The 13,028-nt window shown below is 37.3% G+C and overlaps 1 protein-coding gene across 1 annotated transcript in view; it reads left to right on the top strand.

Annotated features, from left to right (window-relative positions):
- Window positions 1-8,758: 8,758 nt before the first annotated feature.
- The window catches only part of LOC580052, a 54,439-nt gene continuing 50,169 nt past the window's right edge, over window positions 8,759-13,028 (top strand). Inside the window, exon 1 of the mRNA XM_030980466.1 lies at window positions 8,759-8,986. The gene's annotated coding sequence lies outside the window, so the exon portion shown is untranslated. The remainder of the gene's footprint in view (window positions 8,987-13,028) is intronic.

Below are 13,028 nucleotides of genomic sequence, written 5' to 3'. Positions count from 1 at the left end.
TTGCTCGTACAGCAGATACCAGGAGCCAATTAGTCTGAACTCTAAATACAACCTAACGTATCTAACCACAACAAAATCCTGTTTATCAGTCTAATATTGTGTAATTGTCTACTTTTGATGACCAAGATAACGTTGTTTTGTTCCATGGTAATTTATTTAAACATAAGCGAGAGACTGTCAAAGAGTTCGTTGCCTGATTGCTATTTTATTTCAATACGGTTTATGTCCTAGGTTTGCAAAGACTAATTCAAACGACGTTCTCTTATTCGTCAGGGATTATCACTGTCAATATTATGCGTTCCACCAATCAGCTTACAGGCTAGGCGCCAACTTTCCTAAGAAAAGAGCGGGCAAAGATATTACTAGTATTCAATAAACATACTTTAAAGTAACTATGTCCCTTTTGCAGCCAACCTCGAATTCTGTAGAACTTTGCAGGAATTATGAATATGTCATGTATGTCCTATCTGTGAAATTTAAAAGTTAGCAGTGTCCTCATATTCAAATTATGCAAGGAAACCCGTTTACTTGCTAGACTTCACTGTCAGACACTATGAGTGACTGACTGGCTTTTTTTTCTTATTTGGTAATAACATACATGAAAAGAGTTGTAAAGGGTACATGAGCATTTGTCTACATCAATAACCCACTTCTTGTGATGGCCAAGATTAAACTGATTGAATCTTTGCACAGCATAAAACGTATGACCATTCGGTACAATAATTGTCTGAAAATCAAGACTATTACTTTTGGGCTCTATAGCCCTAAAGTCGATTTGATAACTAATAGTCATTATTTTCCCACTTGAAGACATTTTCAAGCCCCACCTTTTTGAGGGAAGTTCTAAATAAGTATTATCTTTCAAATGCAGTTAGAATTAACTTTTTCATTTTTTTGGCCTGCAAATGGGACATAGTACCTTTAATATACTTGATCGTAACACTAAACGACTTTTATTTTCTCATCCGGCATAGTGTATTGATTTTTTTTTTGGATATCATTTTACTGTTATTCTGATATAGCAAGAAAGTGTGTCAGGCATAGAAATCGAATGATAACAAAAGAAGTATAAATGTTGTTTTCTAAATTTGAAAATATTGGTTGGTTTGTTAATTTTACCTGACTGCTAAGAAAGCATGTGCTTGTAAGCAGCAACCAGGGGACCGACGGCTTTAAGTCGTCTCCGAGGGACTTGGTAATTAGGATTAATACCTTACCAAGGGGCACTACAGCTCATCAATTTGGTTTCGAACTCGGGACCTCACGGAACCACTGCTCTACCACTGAGCCATCACTCCTCCATTTAATATGATAGAACAAATACAAATATTGATCGGGGTAATCACAAATTAAAAATCATGATCTCTAAATAAACTTGGTATTGCGAAACTGTCGAACACCTGGCCAAACGATTAACAAAAATAAAAATCCTCGCCACACAAAATCATACACCCCAAACCCACACAAACATTATAAACCCACATACTAATAGGAAAGTGCGTAGCTATAAAATACTGAAGCAAACAAAATTAACAAAGAAAAAAAATGAGGAGAAAATTAATGACAAAAACAATCATTCCTACTATGTTTCTACTAGGCCTTCTGCAATGATAATCATAATATCAAAATTAGTTTTATTTTATGAGACATGTACTTTGATTCATGTGTGTTGATTTCCTATTTGTCCATCCCTTGTTTTTCTTTGACTATTTTGTTGTTCTTGTTGGGCTTATTTCATGAGAAAGTATCGTTACCCATGCTGGTGATGCCTTTTGCTCCTTATTTTTTTTCTTCTTCATTTTAGGTTTTTGTAGATTTAAATTTAACCAGATGAAGGGTCATGATGTACGTTTTGTCGCCTTGCTCCCCCTCTCTCCCCCTCTCTCTCTTTCTCTCTCTCTCTCTCTCTCTCTCTCTCTGTCTATGTCTCTCTTTCTCCCCTCCCTCTGTCTATGTCTTTTCTCTGTCTCTCTGTCTCTCTCTCTCTCTCTCTCTCTCTCTCTCTCTCTCTCTCTCTGTCTCCCTCCATAGCTCGCTCTTTCACGCACCATATCCCTATAAGGCTAAGGTCATGATATCGCAATCGCATGGGTTTTTTTTCACCATTAATTTATTATGTCCAACATAGACAATGTTATAAATGTTGCAATGACAGTGGAATGGGGAGACTTCCTTACTCATTATTGTTCCACACTATGGAGTCATATGATACAATAACCCCTAAATTTGTAAAATTCTATTCTGTGTACATGATGCAAACTATATTTTCATAATTTTCAACCAAAAATATCGAATATTGATTTGTTAAAGGTACTATGTCCCTTTTGCAGCCAACCTCAAAATGTTGTAGAACTTTGCAGGAATTATGAATATGTCATGTATGTCCTATCTGTGAAATTTAAACGTTAGCAGTGTCCTCATATTCAAATTATGCAAGGAAACCCGTTTACTTGCTAGACTTCACTGTCAAACACTATTGAGTGACTGACTGGCTTTTTTTCTTCTTTGGTAATAGCATACATGAAAAGAGTTGTAAAGGGAACATGAGCATTTGTCTACATCAATAACCCACTTCTTGTGATGGCCAAGATTAAACTGATTGAATCTTTGCGCAGCATAAAACCTATGACCATTCGGTACAATTGTCTGAAAATCAAGACTATTACTTTTGGGCTCTATAGCCCTTAAGTCGATTTGACAACTAATAGTCGTTATTTTCCCACTTGAAGACATTTTCAAGCCCCACCTCTTTTAGGGAAGTTCTGAATTAGTATTATCTTTCAAATGCAGTTAGAATTTAACTTTTTCATTTTTTTGGCCTGCAAATGGGACATAGTACCTTTAAAAGTGATGTGTTTATTTTATGTGATATTGCATTAACTTTGTTTGTCGTACAATCGTAGACCATTCTCTCTCTCTCTCTCTCTCTCTCTCTCTCTCTCTCTCTCTCTCTTGCTCCTCCATCTCTCTCTCTCTCCTCCATCTCTCTTTTCTCTCTTCGAGGTAATGAGAAATCCCATGCAAGAAACGAACATGCAGTGCCCTTTTTTGTGTCCCTTTTGCAAAGAATGCCAACATTTGCATTATATTTTCTTCATATTTTCAGACACGCAATAGGTTAGGTAATAAAACAAAATAGGTTGCAACACAATGAGCTTCAGATTTTTTTTTCCTCACTCGTTAATCACGTTCCCATTGTTTATTTCCTCTAATGCACCTACCTGTAGAAATCAAAAGGCGATATAAGATAAACAAAACACTTCATGTTCATTGCTAAGTATATGATGACGGAAGTCAATCCATATCATATTTCGTGATTTTCCATCTCTTTAATATCATATCATGAAATTTTTGTCCTTGACGTCAATGCCAAAATACTTTAAAATAACGAAAAGTTCAAAATCCTGATGCAATGTGAGGTGAAATTGTGAAATTATCTCTTTCTTTTAAAAAACTTACTACAGGCCCGGAAAGAAGGAAAAAAAAGCTTGAAATAATTTGATTTGATTCGTTTGAATGATTCTATTTATTTTATCACAATAGTCTATTACTGTATGTTCAATTTTGTCTGTCTGGAAATTACACGTTTTGTTATACAATTTGTATAATTACATATATTTGTGCAGTGCTGTTCATTGTTTGTGAAATTCAGGAAGATTTTAAACATGATATTGAATAATAATAATCACCCTGTTCACAAGTAATCAGCCGTTCAAAGTATAGCATTGACCCACCAGATCTCAATTATAGCTCATATAGTTTATAATATAATTTTTAAAGTTAGACTTTAAAGTTTCTTTCAACATCATTTCAGAAAAAAGTAACTCTGCTTTGCATAAAAAACAATTGACCATTATAACCATGGAAATGGATTTTAACAATAGAATTCAATCATTCTTTTCTCTCGCCATGTATATTGGACCTTGTTTATCTCAAAATCTACAGTTCTGAGTGTATTATGGTATTGGGAACTATGACTGATACTGGCAAAGTGTCGCAATAATTATTTGTAGTATACACATTTTTAGGTTCGATTAGTCAAGGATAATGAATTGTTTTTATAAAAAATAAAAGTAGTTCCCACAGAATATCAGATCACATGACAAAGATTGCTCAATTGGTTTTTTCTTTGCCATGACGTCATGCACAACAAGGTGAACGACGGTCTGGTGATCAGAACAGAAGATTGCGTAATCATTCTATATTGTCACGACTCAATTGCGATTTTTGTTAGTTTGTTTGCTTTGTTTTTTGTTGTCTTGTAATTGTTTAACTTTGAAATTAAATATAGTCGTAAATAATCACTGTTGCTATATTGTTGCCTCTGTGTTAGAACAATTATTCAAGACATATAACGCTCGTTTACGGAAGATCGAGTTCATCATCAACTCTAAAAATAATGCAGGGTAATTATGATAATAAACACAAAGAAGGCATGCGTATAGTTATAATCAAGCCCCTGCTAAAATCACCACCCCCCCCCCGATTTGATCCGATTATTCTGAGCTTTGATCCCTGATTAACAGTATACTGATCATAATGAAATAAACGGATCGTCATTTTGATTTGAAAACTAAAGTACGAACAGAAACATGCCTATCTGCGGTTGGAATACCCTGCCGGAGGTCTGGGCATAGAGTCTCAGGCATACCGGGGGGTCGAGACAGCGACCCGGCTATGATTCCATTAACATGATTAATTTGATCATTGCATCTCAGTATTATTAGCAAAGATATCGAGGGAAAAAAATGGGAGAGATGATTTGAATATATTCACAAATATAATTTCAGGCTTACATTGTCCTCATTTACGAATGACATTTTTAAAAGTTAGAATCTTATGTGGATGTCATTATAGGAAATAGGAGAGAAATGTGTTTCTTGTCACGTGTAGGCCACCAAAGGACCAGCATCCGAGTCTGCTTGAAGTTTTTTCTTATTGTTATAAGTAGAGAGACAGTATTGATAAAGACAGACGTGTCTTGCTTTCCCCTAAAGTTTATTTTTAACTTCATTTAAAAGAACCTTTTGCTTACAGCAAAGACATGGTTTAAACTTCTTCCTATTTTGTTTCTGCATTATTCTAAAAGATTTAAATGGTATAAAATAATAATATTATTATATCAATGGGAAACTAATACAAATATTGAAAATTGATTTTAAAAAAGATTTGTAAATTACGCCTTGCTCTTCCGAAGGGAATTGATTCTCTTTCCCGTTAATACTCATCTATTCAAAGTCAGAAAGGCTTTAACAATACGATACAATCCAATCCAATCCAATCCAATCCAATACAATACAATACAATACAATATAATACAATATTATACAATACAATAGGTTAACTCCACTTTAGCTCTTTCTCTTATTCGATGTTTGTAACTTCATTTCGAACGTTCAATATATAAAATGTTCAATAGTTGACATGTGTAAAATAGGGTTCCAACATGAATTGTGTATCATGACGGGGACTCGAGTCGTAATAATCACATCACATGAGTATATTATGCAACATGTATACATTGACACATGCAAACATTGTCACATGCATACATTGACACGTGCAAACATTGTTACATGCATACATTGTCACATGTTTCGTGTCACCTTGATGGCTAAATCATAGGCTTCATGGCCCGAATTCACAAAGGAGATTTGTCGACAAACCTTGGTTTTCGTACGTCATATGACGCGTTTTACGCTTTTTTTACAAACCTGGTTTGTAAAGAACAAAAGGAGGTTTGGCGAAACAAAAGGAGGTTTGAGCTCAAACCTTGCTTTGTGAATTCGGGCCCATGAGTTTGGTTGAAAAACACATCTGTACAATAATCATTGTTCTAGTTTCCTTAGCTTTGTGCCAATTACATCATAGATGTATTAAGCGCTATATAAAAGCATAATTATTATTATTATTATTACATGCCCTAGATTGGTTTCGTGATAAACATGTCGACTTCTTTCTCAGAAACTTAGAGTATAGGCCTATTAAGAACTCCAAATAAATCAGTATCAAGAGAAAATCACAACAATTTGAATTTTTCAAAAATAATGGCGTGAGAGAGCTTGTTACCATGGGCAAGCTGTTACTATTCTTTCATGTTTACCATGCAGTTTCATGGGCTATAATTCGTGATCTGAAGCGATAAAAACAAAAGGGAGAGGGGAACTCCCGATTTTCAATTATTGGTACTGACAACGAGGTGCTAGCCTGCATCATGGTGAATAACGCACCATCGATGTTCATCATAATCATGCCTTCAACTCTGTCTCTGTTTATTCTCCCCTCTCAAATATCATAAGGTAATAAAAACTTTGTTTTATATAGAGAAAGCTAGTACGTCAAGTCTAGAATAGGCCTATAATAAATAGTCCCTTCTCTCATAAGGACAGAGGGTGGGGGAGTGAGTGAGAGAGGGAGAGAGAGAGAGAGACAGAGACAGAGAGAGACAGAGACAGAGACAGAGAGAGAGAGAGAGAGAGAAAGAGAGAGAGATAGAGATAGACAGAGAAAGGGGGAGGGGGGGGGGTAGACAGAAGGAAACAGACAGAGATTCATTATAGTTTTAGACTCGAGTATACACATTTACATGTATTGGGGGAACCCATCATAAATAGCCTAAAATATGATGGTGTGTTATGTCAATTCCTTAGTTATTCTAATTATCATTACAAATTTAACTATTTTGCCTGTCATTTCCGACAACTTTTGCTATAAGACGTACTCTCTAATTTCAACAGAAAGTACACAGAGTTGGTTCTCAATACTGATGCACAAAATAATATTTGGGGCCTCGATTGATTTTGTCAAGAAGATATAGTTAAGAAGTAGGATCCAAAGAAAACAGTATTTGGATATATGCAATAAAAGGTTTTCTCTAAAATAAATGTTACATTCTTTAACTTTACAATGTGCAAACTGGAGTCCGATATGAGTTGTCAGATGATTCACAAGCATCTAATCTGTCATTGGCACAGAAATGTAGTACCGCTAATTCTTGAGATGGCGCTATTCCACGAATTGTTAGAATATCATTGGAGGACATGCATTATGCACTATGGAATAGAAATGAAATAGATAATAGATAATTTGAAAAAAAGCAATGCCACTCGTATGCCCTTTATCATTTTGGGTTTTAAATTGTGTTTTGTCCACAAATATAAATATAGCGATGTAAAACGTGAGTAGGGGAATTAATAAATTAGAGAGAGGAAGAGAGAGAGAGAGAGAGAGAGGGGGGGGGGGAGACAGACAGAGAGTGACGGAAGGAGGGAGGGAGGGAGAGAGAGAGAGAGAGAGAGAGAGAGAGACAGAGAGAGACAGAGAGAGAGACAGACAGACATATACAGAGACGGTCATTTTTTTTTGGGGGGGGGGGCGGAGATAGGAAACGGAACAATTAGAGAAAGTTTGAAAGCGCGGAAACCAGCAATCTTACTGCTATTCAATATTAATCCAGCGCCCTCATTTGGGCGTTGGGTTTTAATTTCAAAATTTTGCATATAGATATAAGAGAGAAGGATAAAATGAAGGAGAGGGGAAATAGGAAAAAAGTTCAGATGGAGGAGAAGGAGGAGAAGAAGAAGAAAAAGAAGAAGAAGAAGAACTGAAGTAGAAGAAGAAGAAGAAAAACTGAAGTAGAAGAAGAAGAAGAAGAAGAAGAAGAAGAAGAAGAAGAACTGAAGTAGAGGAAGAAGAAGAAAAACTGAAGTAGAAAAAGAAGAAGAAGAAGAAGAAGAAGAAGATATAGAAGAAGAAAAGAAGAAAAACTGAAGTAGAGGAAGAAGAGGAAGAAGAAGAAGAAGAAGAAGAAGAAGAAGAAGAAGAGAAGAAGAAGACGAAACGATTTCTGTACATGGTTATCCGATATTGAGGATGAAATACACGAAACAATGCTGTTTCGGTGCAGGGAAATCAATAAAGAAAAAAACCAACAATAACAAAAACTCATATTGGATCCAGGGGGATAATTCGACCGTGATGGAGGAAGGAAGAGGGAAATAAAGAAAACACTTCTGGCCGGGGATGCGTCGAAAAGTAGTTGATATATTTAAGGAGGACCATTAGAAGCGTTGCATGTCTCTTAATTCTTAGACATTGACACTACAACTGCGATTTTTGCCATCCTTTGTTTAATAAATAAAATTTGAGTATAACCTTCATGCTTTGATTTTAATCGGCAAATTGAATTTTAAAATGACCTGCCATTATTCATACTCAAAATGGGGGGGGGGGGGGGCTGGGGACAGGTGCGTCGCTAAAGGGGGGGGGGGGGGTGGGGTGCGACATCCCCACCTGTTAGGATATTGTAGGTAAAATTGCGGTGCCGTCGGGAAAAATGAGAAAAGGGGGAGGTAAAAAAAATTAATCGAGAGGGAAAGAGAAAGAAAAGAAGAAAAAAAAAGCAAAGAAAAAGGAAAGAAAGGCAAAGAGAGGATAGAGAACAGAAGAAGGAAAGAGAATAAGAAAAAGAGGAAGGAGAGGAAAAAAAGAAAGAAAAGAAAAGAAAGGAGAGAAGGAAAAAAAAGAAAGAAAAAAGAGTGGGGGGGGGGTTATCATCTTTCCTTGAACCTTGAACCTTTGAATGATCATGATCTAGAAGCTGTCCTGGGATGATGATGTCAGTCAGTCTGAGATGCAAGGGTGAAATAAATAATCCTATTTTCCATCATTTTACGATATGGACAACAATGATTTTATACAATGTGTGCTGATCGGATGAGGATATTAGCAGACGACAAACCAATGAGCTTTGTGTGTAAACCGTGCAAGTACAGCATCACAGCGCCAAGTTTTGCGTGGGTATAATTCACTCATACAATCAATACACGACCAGTATTGTGCAGACGCCTGCTATACGCTACGTGTCATCTCATCTAGGCTGCGCTGGCATAGAGCCTCGGCTGGGACACAGGTGTCTCAAAAACTTGTCTTCTGATCGTGTTTCTGCCTTATTTCCACCACATCCAGCTCAGTTAATATCGTATAGGTATGTGAATTCAATTTGTTTTCTTAGTTGCATATGCTCAAGTCATATATAGTAACGGTATTGCATTATACCACTGAAGAGACATATGCTTTTGCCAGTTTTCTCAGTGAAAACCAGCGGGTTGTGATGAATTCGATACGCCTGAAATGCGGCGTAGCTGGAGCCGTGTGAAGCCTCTTTATCCACCGCCGGCTGTGAGCTGTGATTGTGTTCCGACTGAGTAGCCATGTTTAGCTGTTTAGTATTCAGTATTCAGAATCCTGCTTATGCGATTATGAGAAGAAAAAAAAATCTATTGTGTTTGTTGGAACATATGTGCTACTTGGAGAGAAAAGGATGATGTTATCGACAATATTCTGTCCATTGTGGTAATCATGATGAGTGAATGAAATGTGCATTAATGATAAACTAGTATAAATAGTAAACAGACCCTTTGATGCTGCCCAGCTCCCAGGGTTTTGTTTCTTGTAATTTGTGATCATTATTACAATTTGTGATAATTCTTATATTAATGTTTGACCAATTCATAATATGGTGGTTCGGCTTTTTGTCATCACTGGCATCATCATCATATCATCATCATCATCATTACTAATTATTATTATAACTTAGGGCCTAAGATTATTATCACTTTTATTATTATCATTATTATTATCATGATTATTGTTATTATTATTATTATCATTATTATGATGATGATCATCATCATCATCACCATCACCATCACCATCACCATCACCATCACCACCACCACCACCACCACCACCACCACCACCACCACCACCACCACCACCACCACCACAACCACCACCACCACCCGACCACCACCATCATCATCATCATCATCACCAATTACTATTATAATTGTTATTATAATTGTGAATATGATATTTATTATTATATTCCACATACACCTGTACTAAGAATCTTGCTCTACGATTGGTCAAAAGTAAATCATGTGATGAAAGATAGTTAGCCCATCATTGATTGGAGAAGAAAAGTTTTTTGCACTGTGTAGATAGTAGTACCATCTACACAGTACAACCAAGATGTTACTAGTAACTTCTTGGTACAACGCACTTTCACTGAAGATAGAAGTACTGTACTATCTACACAGTGCAACGCACTTTAATTGTATACGTTGCGTATTGCTCTCCTCTTTAAGCGCTTTTAGTGTTAGTGCGCGAACTTTGGTCACGCGCGAACTATATGGTCACACCACCATACTGCATGCACTGTACGTATCATACATCGTTTGCTAGCTGTTAATTGATGACTTGTTGCTCTAAAATGACGGAAGAAGTGAAATGTTTCTGATGTGGAATATAAAGCAAATAATCACCTTTTGGTTTCAGGCGATGGCAAACTATCACTTCCTAATGGGGCTTTCACATATACACTCCGGGGCCCGTACGGCGAGTAAAATCAGACATTTTGGGAATTTTCGGCCGGTGTCCGGCCGGCTACCGTAAAGATCCTAGGGGCGCCGGGACAGTTTTTGAAGCCGTACGGGCGCCGTGGTGCTGAGTCGGCTGCTCCCAATTCTCCCGGCGTTTTTATCTGACTGTTAGGCCGTAGAGAGCCCGTGAAGGGCCCTCAGGGCACCTTACGGGTCCCGTGCGGGCTTCGGACGGTGTCCGGACGGGCCCCTCACGATTTCAGGGGGTCAATTCTCATGAAAAATCTTTACGGGCACCTTGCGGTGCTAACGGGTGCCGTACGTGTACCCTACGGCTCCCTCACGGGCCCCTCAAGAGCCCCGGGTTATATGCACAACACCGGGCGTCTGCCGGCCGGGGGAAATTTGAAATGAATATTGCCCGTGCGGGCCCCTCACGGCAGCATCTCAAAATGTACAACGCAGCTTTAAATATAGGAGGTGCGGATTTCAGAGGACACATAGTTCAGTGCACCGCACGGGACCCGGCCGGGCGCCTTGAGGACCCCGGCCGGGCCCCGGCAGGGCACCTTCCGGGAGCCACGGGTGCACCTGCTCATCGGACGGAGCACGTAAGCTTACCGGCCGGCATCTTTACGGGCGCCTTGCATTTCACCCGACCAATTTTTTCCGGGCACCTCCCGGGCGCCGCAGAATATGTGACCACACATGCCGTAGAAATGAAAATCGGACGGTTCCCGTACGGTCTCTAAATCCACGGCAAGCCGCCGGGTATGGAAAATCGTACGGGGCCCGGTTTATATGTGACCTAGGCATAAGCGATCTGAAAGATAGCTACATCCAGATCGCCTCAGAAGTGATAGTTTTTCCCATCACCTTCATCAACTGCAATTATTTGCTTATTATATTATTATCTTTATTATTATTGTTATTAATATTTATAGTATAATTTTGTTGTTGTTATTGGTGATGGTGGTGTTGCTGTTGTTATTATCATTATGCCCTATTAAATTGTTGATAACTTGATATATAATATATGATTACCATCAGTAGTATTAGCAATCAAGATGTGCCTGTAGAGTGTAGGCTTCCATCTTACATGTAGGTTTTCATACATAACAAACGATACAATAACATTCTTTAATTTCTCTAATTTCTCTACATTTCTCCTATAGGAATGTAATTTCAAAATGATTTTACCTGATGGTACTGTCGCTGCCCAGATGGCAGTAGGTTCAAATTGCTTCTGGTTCGCAGATTTTGTTTTCTTGTTTGTTTTTTATTCTGTATACCAATTGTGCATGTGATCTCAAAATGCTGGGAGTTACAGCAAGATTCTTTCTTAATCGTACACATAAAGTATTTTAAGTGAAAGCAATAAAAGTTAATTTAGTTTTACACCCCTCTGCATATTCCCGTTCTGAATTCGATGTACAGGCCAAAGTGTCTGTCTGCAATTTTATCTGAAATATCTAAACTACACTCTGAGCCTTTATAACATCGAACCTGGCACTTACACTGTAGTTGAACAAACAATTCAAATGCTTGATTTATAACATTGAATGCAGCAAAATGTTGTTATTTTGCCATGAAAAAAGCAATTAATGCAGTGAATGACTTGGTTTCTCAGATGTGTACATGTATCCTGATTCTCCAGATTCTCCTGAAGATTCTTACAAAGACACATAGCTTATATCATGCATGTTTTGATATTTATATCTTCGTGGAACATCAATCGGATATATTTACTCAGAAGGACAAAAAGTAGAGACAAAAAAGCTGTTGACATCCAATAATAGAAGACTGCAAGTCCAAAATAATGTAGAACTAAGAAGGCATGTGGCCATCTATTTATAGTATATGGAAACAGAATACTCTGAAACAATGCAAGTGACTCTACAAAGCAATTAGCAGCTAAAAACCTCATGAGAGAAGACAGCTCAGATTTTCAAGCTAACCAAAATTGTACTTGACGGATAAGGACAAAATCTCCCTTATTCCCTCACAACAAAGTGTGCATTTTGCTTTTATTTCAAACGATTGGCCTAGTTGTTATAATAGATATTTTGTTTCCTACAGATAATTAGCAGATTATAAATAGAGGCACATATTAATTGGTTAATTTTCTTTGTTATTATCCATCGATTCTCCCCCAAGACCAAGTATCATGTTTTGTTACACTGTGCTACACAATATGAATGTTGTATTCTTGATGGGGTGATTTCTTTTATCTTTCATGGCATTGTTCCATGTTTACAATTTTAAAAGTACTAATGGAAAAATACATATTAGGTATTTATAGATAGAGATTGATATTAGGTACATGTATCTTAGCGAATGCAAATGACATAGTGAATGATGTTAGTTATAAACAGTAATTTGTTGATGTATCTCAATGAAAGTCTAGGTAACATTAAGCCTGATTGAGATGGTACATGTATTTACTTGCTCCGTTTCCTAATGATGTAGTTGTAACTCTATGTGATAAATTATAATTTTCAACAATCATGCATTTTGCATTGTAATATCCAAGAAGGGCGTCTTGACATGGGTTTATGCTTTTTTCAATCTTCTCATATTCCATCTGCTAATATATATGCAAATGGACAGAAAGATCTCTTGTGCCTCGATGCCCTCGAGAAC

The sequence above is a fragment of the Strongylocentrotus purpuratus genome, unplaced genomic scaffold, assembly GCF_000002235.5.
Source record: "Strongylocentrotus purpuratus isolate Spur 01 unplaced genomic scaffold, Spur_5.0 spur5_scaffold_11, whole genome shotgun sequence".
NCBI lineage: Eukaryota > Metazoa > Echinodermata > Echinoidea > Camarodonta > Strongylocentrotidae > Strongylocentrotus > Strongylocentrotus purpuratus.
This window is presented reverse-complemented; position numbering and strand designations above follow the sequence as displayed.